The sequence below is a fragment of the Palaemon carinicauda genome, chromosome 32 (genome assembly GCF_036898095.1).
Source record: "Palaemon carinicauda isolate YSFRI2023 chromosome 32, ASM3689809v2, whole genome shotgun sequence".
In the NCBI taxonomy this organism is placed as follows: Eukaryota; Metazoa; Arthropoda; class Malacostraca; order Decapoda; family Palaemonidae; genus Palaemon; species Palaemon carinicauda.
The window spans coordinates 28,372,493-28,382,450 of NC_090756.1; positions in this window are offsets into that span (position 1 = coordinate 28,372,493).

Genomic DNA, 9,958 nt, shown 5'->3' on the forward strand with positions numbered 1-9,958 from the left:
TAATAATAATAATAATAATAATAATAATAATAATAATAATAGTATTTTTGTCAAATAGTATACAAAAGGCAAGATAAACTAAAATGAAACAGTTTCCCATTTAAAAACATTTTCTATAATACGTTTTCTAAAATAAACTATCAGAGAAAACGATTCCTAATAAATGGTAAACTAAATTATTTACTATGGTATCACCACACTTGAAGAAAATATATTCATATCTTACAATAACGTTAAAAATAGAGAGATTTAAATACTTAGAAGAGTTATAGAAGAAATTAATATTTATAAAAAATACACAATTAAATTATATATGGACATTAGAAAGAGTAACATTTAAATAAGAGTCAGAGACATTTTTCGCGTTAACAGGATGATTTTAGAATGGAATTTGGGAAGTTGGGCCACATGGCCTGGCATTGGGGCCAGTAAGGCCATTCATAACAGTAGTTTAATATTATAAAAGGAAGAAGGATCAGAGGTACAATAAGAAAATAAGAAAAGAGGATATCTAGGAACGAAAAGGATGCAAATAAACTACTTTATTGGGTTAAAAAGGTCATAGCTAGGTAGCCCTCTAACTCCCCTAAAAATTCAAAGGGCAATAATAATAATAATAATAATAATAATAATAATAATAATAATAATAATAATAATAATAATAATAATAATATCATCATCTTTCTGCAAACCAAAGAACGAGACAAAATAAGACAAAGCTTCCAAGATCCATTTCAGCTTAATACAGTCTCGCAACAATCTTAAATTTCTAGAAACAAGAACCAAAACTGGCACATGTACTCCTTGGGATCGTTCTTTTGATAAAACCTATTAGACACCTAAACGATGATAGCGGCCGCTGAATCTAGAAATACTGCATTTTGCAATGAAATCAAAGAGATTATTTTGTCCCATTTAAATGGTCTTTGTGTGAAATCATACACTTTTCACTAAGTAGAATCTCACTTTGAAACTATGTACCTACTCACTAGCTTCCTTGTACGATAATATCAGTCGGCTGAGTCCCTGGTTAGGCTGGAGGAACGTAGAGAGTAGAGGTCCCCCCCTTTTTTTTTTTTCTTGTTGATGTCGGCTACCCCCCAAAATTGGGGGAAGTGCCTTGGTATATGTATGTAGAATTATAATTAGAGTGAATAGTGCCCATTTCATAGGGACCATTAGTCTGAATAGTCTGATATATATTACTGGATGTACTCATGTGGAGGCAGTAAGAATACACTTGTTTGACACACATTGCTGTCAGTATAATAAAACGCTTCTAATCTCACATCTGTTCGGTGCCATGCAGGTCAGACAAAAGTAGTAGTATTTACTATCCATATACCATGGCCTTCAGACTTGCCTCCACTCTTCGTCCGCAGTTGGTAACTCTTTACGATGAGTGGGAACACTGTTCAAATGACATGTCGCAGATTTTTCCTAGTCCAGCACAGTTGAAGGAGTATCTGGTTTGCATTTTTATTGACTAACTTCAGATGCAGCGCACCTGATAGGCGACAAGCTTCTTAAGCTAATTCAGCACTGCTTGGGTTGGAGGAATGGCTTTGTATGTCCTTTTCTAAGCAAATATGTCCAACGTCACCTCATCAACACCTTCAATTGTGCTGATCATACATCAAGATCATGAACTTCTCCGAGGTCTGCAGGTTTTGAACATCCACTACTGGTTAATAATGGCCAAGTCTGCTTAAGACATTGGAAGCCTTTACACAATCATCCAGTACCAGTTAATAATGGCCAAATCTGCTTAGAACATCGGAAGCCTCAACACAATCATCCAGTACCGGTTAATAATGGATGAGTCTGCTTAAGACATTGGAAGCCTCAACACAATCATCCAGTACCGGTTAATAATGGCTGAGTCTGCTTAAGACATCGGAAGCCTCAACACAATCATCCAGTACCGGTTAATAATGGCTGAGTCTGCTTAAGACATCGGAAGCCTCAACACACTCATCCAGTACCGGTTAATAATGGCTGAGTCTGCTTAAGACATCGGAAGCCTCAACACAATCATCCAGTACCGGTTAATAATGGCTGAGTCTGCTTAAGACATCGGAAGCCTCAACACAATCATCCAGTACCGGTTAATAATGGCTGAGTCTGCTTAAGACATCGGAAGCCTCAACACAATCATCCAGTACCGGTTAATATTGGCCGAGTCTGCTTAAGATATCGGAAGCCTCAACACAATCATCTAATACCAGTTAATAATGGCCAAGTCAGCTTAAGATATTGGAAGCCTTTACACAATCATCCAGTACCGGTTAATAATGGCCAAATCTGCTTAAAACATCGGAAGCCTCAACACAATCATCCAATATTGGCCGAGTCTGCTTAAGACATCGGAAGCCTCAACACAATCATCCAGTACCGGTTAATATTGGCCGAGTCTGCTTAAGACATCGGAAGCCTCAACACAATCATCCAGTACCGGTTAATATTGGCCGAGTCTCCTTAAGACATCGGAAGCCTCAACGCAAACATCCGAGGTTTGCCAAAGCAGACCACTTAACTTTGCCACGAAATGCTGAAATGACATATCAGTCGGTAAAGGCATAGAAAAAGAGCTCGTTTCTCTTTTTTTCCATGAATGCAACACAAGTCATGTACAGGATCCCACCAAAAGTTCTGTCCTTGGTCAAAGGCAATCCACAACTGCTAGAGACCTATCTCCTTAAGATTCCGCAGAACACTGAGAACACAGACTGCGATAACAGCATCTATATCACTAGCTCTGACCATGATAACTTTTCCGTCTACTTTTGTACATGCCAGGTTTCAGCTTCTTCCTAACTACAGGATGCCAGGCAGATTGATAAGTGTGGTTACTGACAGCCTCTTCTTCATTGGTCACAAGGACCCCATTTGGTTTTTCCACATGTGCAATCTTATCGGCAAGAAATTAGAACACCTTAGCATTGTTGTCATTTTCTCTCTCAGGATGTTTTACTAGCTTGAGGGTATTTTGCCCTTCCTTTCCACCCTACGTCTCACTCCACATCCTCACTTTAATCTAATTTCAGCTATGTGACAAGATGAACGGTAAGATCGATAGACATCAAGCATAATGTTTTTCTCTACTTGGTAGAGTATGCTTGTACTTAAGTAAGCCCATTGACACCTGAGTACTCTTTGAATGTCTTTGAACTTTGTACGGCACAACCTTAATTATTTGATTACACTAAATAATACACCCAGCTGATAATAAACCCCTTGCTAAGTTCCATAAAAATGCTCGCGCGAAACAACAACAAAAATGCTCCGGGAAATGAAAAATGCTCCAAGAAATGAAAAATGCTCCGGGAAATGAAAAATGCTCCAGAAAATTTACTTTTATCTGCTTCATTAACATCGGGTACAAATTGCTAAACATATCTAAATATACATCACTGACTCTTGACCAGTCTTTTGAACTGGAGAGAGAGAGAGAGAGGAGAGAGAGAGAGAGAGAGAGAGAGGAATAAAATGTAAGATAAGATGTAAGAGAAAACGAGAGAGGCAACGAGACAAGACTCAACAAGACAAATTATACCAGACCGTCAGAGGACATATTATCTTCAAGAGAGAGAGAGAGAGAGAGAGAGAGAGAGAGAGAGAGAGATTGTCTGGGTGTGAAAAATGGACGTGGCAGGATGGGACGATTTAGTGTACAATCGATCAACCTCTTTTGTTGTGAAGTGTCAAAATAACAACCACGACACGGCCCCCCTCCCCCACGACACGCCCCCCCTTCCCCAAAACCTTACCCTCACCCCCCTCCTGCCAGATACACACTACCCCCTCCCCCTCCTCGCTTCATCCTTCTTATTCTTCTTCTTCTCGTTATCTTAAAGATAGGGCGTTGGAGCAATGGGGAGCTTCTCACAGCGCAGTTTATCATGAAACGACTTATCATGCTAAACAGCTTTTCGGGATCGTGGAGTTCGACTCACTTGGTGTTTACCCTAGTTTATCGTTTACAGTAAACGGGTAAACTCTTTGGATTATACTATATATACACATACATACACACAAAATCATTGTATGCAAATACACACACAATAATATGCATACATATTGTATATACGACTATACAAGAAAAATAAATACAGCCATTTTAGTCCACTGCAAGACAAAGGTCTTGGACATGTTACTGTATATATATACACATACACACAAATCCATCGTATACAAATACACACAATAATATACATACAAACTGTATATACTATACAACAACTAATACAGCCATTTCTACTCCACTACAGAACAAAGGCCTAAGTATGTCAATTCATTTTATGGGATTTGGACAGTTTTCATCACAACGCTGGGTATGATTGGTGATGGTGGGAGATTTTCCGTCTGATCGCTTACAGCAAACCAAGCTATGGGTGGTGCTGACTAGTACAGCTTTGCTGACCATGGCGATACGCAAACGTTAAGCAATCCACGCTCAGAATGTTAAGAAGGTGTGTGTGTGTGTGTGTGTGTGTGTGTGTGTTTGTGGGAATTACACCAAATCTGTAAAATTTCCCAGATTATAAAATAGACATTTTCAAGCAGGACTCCTAAATACTTAAGCATAACTAGTTGTTAAGCCAGAAATAGTAAGTTTAGGGCAATCATAAAATAATGTCAAAACACTCCATATATAATCAAAAGTCGAGAGAAAAAAAAACCTTAAAATTTCTTTCTTTACCTATGGTAGTTTGGCCTCCCATCATATAACATTGGTTGATATAGAAAAAAAATTAATGAAAAAGTGAATGAATCATAATATTTTGCATATTTCATGAAAGGGGTAAAGTAAACCATTTGCCTGTTACATGTAATGACCATTTAACAATTGGGTCTAAAATTTCATGTAATATATACAGTATATATATATATATATATATATGTGTGTGTGTATATATATACACACACACATATATATATATATATATATACATATATATATATATATACACACACACACACATATATATATATATATATACATATATATATATATATATATACTGTATATACAGAGAGAGAGAGAGAGAGAGAGAGAGAGAGTAGGCATATGGAAAAATATTCTCAAACGAGGTTGTTAAGATTAAGAAAATGAGAGAGAGAGAGAGAGAGAGAGAGAGGAGAGAGAGAGGCATATGGAGAAACTATTATTTAACGAAACTATTTAAGATTAAAATAACGAGGAATGAGAAATAAATCAACATCAATATAATCTACCATCAATCAATCAATCAATCACTATAAGAGATTGAAATTAGGCGGACAAATGCCCCCCAAAATTGGATATGTGGCCCCTTGATAAAAAGAGTCTATTTACATTTAAAAAATTGCTTCGTGATAAACTGTTGGTAAAAAAAAACCATTACCGTAAACCAAGTATTTTCAGATCAAGAGGGAGAGGAGAGGGAGAGGGAAGGGAGAGGGAAGGGAGAGGGAAGGAGAGGAGAGAGAGGTGTGTCCTCCCTCTTTTGATATTTGACACCTTGCAACCAAAGGAGGTTGATCGATTGTTGACCAGATCATTCTTCATCTTCTTCTTCTGTTCATTTTTCAACGGGCAATCTCTCTCTCTCACGTCCACACACACACACACACACACGCACACACACCGCTTTCCCTACTATCCTCCCGCTTTCCATAAATATCCTGCCATAATCTGTCTTCCTCGTGTTTTCTCTCTCTCTCTCTCTCTCTCTCTCTCTCTCTCTGCCTGTCTATATCTATCCCTCTCTCTCTCCTTCTCCCAATCCCTGTTGCTATATCTCTCCCTGCCTCCCCACCTCTCTCTCTCTCTCTCTCTCTCTCTCTCTCTCTCTCTCTCTCTGTTTTTATCTCTATCCCTCTCTCTCTCCCTCTCCCTGTTTTTATCTCTATCCCTCTCTCTCTCCCTCTCTGTCTCTCTTTCTGTTTCTATCTTTCTGTTTCTATCTCTCTCTCTCTCTCTCTCTCTCTCTCTCTGTTTTTATCTCTATCCCTCTCTCTCTCCCTCTCCCTGTTTTTATCTCTATCCCTCTCTCTCTCCCTCTCTGTCTCTCTTTCTCTGTTTCTATATCTCTCCCCTCTCTCTCTCTCTCTCTCTCTCTCTCTCTCTCTCTCTCCCAAATCAAAACAATGGAGATAAGCATCCACGCTATCGACTGACCACTATCAGTGAAGCAAGACACGTTTGAAAGACTGACAAACACAGACGTTGTATCCACGAAATTCTTAGAAGATGATAAAACAAAATGTATAAAAGCAAGACACTTTGAACATCAATGTACAATCACTCAGATGTACGATGATATAGGTGAACACCCTAGAGATGTACACTAGATTTGGTCAATAATTGGATGGGTAACCCTTAGATTGTTGGATAGTAATCATGGATGTTAGACTGACAATGAATGAACATATAAATAATATGATAAGAAATTGTAACTATCATATTAGAAACATAGCATTTATTAGTAAATACTTAGATGAAAAATCTATGGCCATACTAATTAATCACCACATATTTTCAAGAACTGATTACTGCAACTCACTGTTCTATGGCTTACCAAATTATCAGCTGAAGAAAATTCAGAGAGTACAAAACAGAGCAGCTAGTTTAATAAAAGGACTACGCAATAGGGAAAGAGTTACCCCTGCACTAATTAAATTACACTGGCTGCCGGTAAAGGCGAGAATTGAATACAAGCTACTTTTACTAACGTTTAAGATACTGAACCAAAATGAACCAAAATATCTAAAAGAATGCCTGAACAAACTAGAACTAGAAACAAATGTTACCATAAGACACGTGAGTGACAAACATAGGCTATCTGAACCAAGAACAAATAGTTAATTTGGTGAAAGGGCTTTTAGCTACTGTGCGCCTAGACATTATAATAAACTGCCAACTGAAATGAAGGACCTAAAGGGAGATATTGAATTCAAGAAGAAACTAAAGACATTACTTTTCACAAGTTCATATGATTTGGAAGATGCCACAATCAAAGAATTGTATAAGTTATAATGAAAATGTTTCGTTAGATGATTAATATGGACCCGCCCGAGAAGTACTTCACTCGACTTCAGTGGAGGGTTGGATTTAAACCCAAAACAAGTAAAAGTAAGTAACCGATCTCTATTAAATTTCAAAGCATCCATGATTTAAAAAAACATTTGCATCTTTACATATTCACGATTTAAAAACCATTATTAAATCTTAAAACATTCACAATTTAAAAACCATTATCAAATTTTAAAACATTCACGATTTAAAAACATTTTGTATCGCAGAACAATGTTGATTTAAAAACCATTTGTATCTCAATCTCTATTTAAAAGATTCTATTCCTGAGACATTTACGACCTAAAAACCATTTGATTCTCAGACAATTTACTATAAAACAACTTGTTATTAAATACTTTAAATATTTCAAAACCTATTTACATCTCAAAATATCCTATATGAAAATAACGACTTGCCTCTCATTGCTTCGAAAACCAGCACACGAAACCTTTACCTGTGAACACTTCTCACTTCAAAGAAATAGGTTTCCCTCACGAAAAACGTTTAAGGTTTCAAAAGACCCCCTGAAACATTTGCCCTCTTTAAAAAGGACAGTTGCTGTGAAACGTTTAACTGCCCTCTGGTACTAAACACTTCAAAGAAATAGGTTTCCCTCACGAAAAACGTTTAAGGTTTCAAAAGCCCTCCTGGAACATTTCCCCTCTTTAAAAAGGACAGTTGCTGTGAAACGTTTAGCTGCCCTCGTTACTAAACACTTCAAAGAAATAGGTTTCCCTCACGAAAAACGTTTAAGGTTTCAAAAGCCCTACTCAAACATTTCCCCTCTTCAAAAAGGAACGTTGCTGTGAAACATTTAGCTACCCTCTTACTGAATAGGTATATGGGGCCCATACATATCACCTAGAACCCTCCAATGAAGGTACTTAGGTTTTACGAGGGCAATTGTTGGAAATCCCAGATTGGGTAATCGTCATGCTATGTAGTTTATGAAAATCCATTTTCCTACGCTTTGTTCCCGAGTTGTGAGTAATTTTATTACCCTCCGACAACGAAGTTGGAAGGAGGTTACGTAAGCCTCTGTTTGTTGGTTGGTTTGTGTGTGTGTTTGTTTGTGAACATCTTCCTGGTCACAATTTTAATCGTGGAGTAATGAAACTTGCAGGGATTAACTGTTATGTTTGTGTGTTTGTGTGTGTTATTACCTCTGCCAACAAAGTTGGAAGGGGGTTATGTAAGCCCCAGTTTTTGGGTTTGTTTGTGTGTTTGTGAACAGCTTCCTGGCCACAATTTTAATCGTAGAGTAATGAAATTTGTAACGATTAACTATTATGTAAAAAGCTGGGAATAATTAGGTTTTGGAAGGTCAAGGTCAAAGGTCAAGGTCCAACAAAATGTCTAATTCACCTAATCATCCAAAGTTTGGACATCGTTGTCACAGAGACTTCAAACTTGGTTCGTATTTGAGAGTATGAAAATCCATGGTAATTAATACACATTAAGGTCAAGGTCAAGGTCAAGGTGGAGCAAAAGATCGAGAAATAAGCTACCGTGGTGGCGGTCTGCTCTCTAATGAGTGGCCCCTCTGGTTACTATTACTATAATTGAGCGCTTTACCACTTACACTTGCTTGTCTGCTTTTGGTATATATGCACTTTTGGTTTTGAAAACTGGCCAAACCCCAGACATGAATTTGACATGTCTGAGGCCTTTGTCCTGCACTGGAATAGAAACGATTCCATTTGTTAATGTTAGTTTTTTTAGGTTAGAAATGTGTAGAAAAACTAATGCTAGTTCCGATAGTATACTAATTGTCCCACTAAGAGATTTTGATGAAAATATAAACTGTATCAGACCTGAATATGTTTCCCCTAAATCGATTATGTAAACACGAGAAAATAGTAGTTCTAGAGAGTCATGAGAGGCAAAGATATATATATATATATATATATACATATATATATATATATATATATACATACATATATATATATATATATATACATATATATAGATATATATATATATATATACATATATATATATATACATATATATATATATATATATACATATATATATATATACATATATATATATATATATATATATACATATATATATATATACACATATACACATATATATATATATATACATATATAGATACATATATATATATATATAGATACATATATATATAGATACATATATATATATATATATATACATATATATATATATATACATATATATATATACATATATATATATATATGTATGTATATATACAGTATATATGTATACATATATATGTATACATATATATGTATACATATATATGTGTATATATATATGTATGGGTGTGTGTATATATATACATATATATATATATATATATATAAACATACATATCTACATAACCGTATAGATCCAAACACGCCCAAAATGTCAATCTATACATACCAATACATCCCTTTTCCATTTCCACACAGAAAAATAACAACGACAGAAACTGAACCAATAAACAATTATATTGAAATAACAAATAACGACATCAATAACATATTAGAATCCACAAGACATCAATTAAAACATCAATGAACAACGAACATATTTTGTTATTTATCAGATACACTCAAATCACGCCTTTGAAAATACGTAAAAAACATTAAAATACTCCCAAAGTTTATGAAAACCATGATGGAAAATATAAATATTAATTATTAATATAATAGTACTCACATCACAAATTTCATCCATGCAGGTGATTTGAAGTAATATCCATTAATCCATAAGTAATCCTGCTCGTGGATTATCCGTAATCCATGATCCATAAAGAGGAAGAACACTTTTGAAATAATGATAGTTCGCACAAGGTATAGGAAACACTCCGACACCTACGAGAGTCGAAGTCGAAATGATCACTTCTAAGTAGAG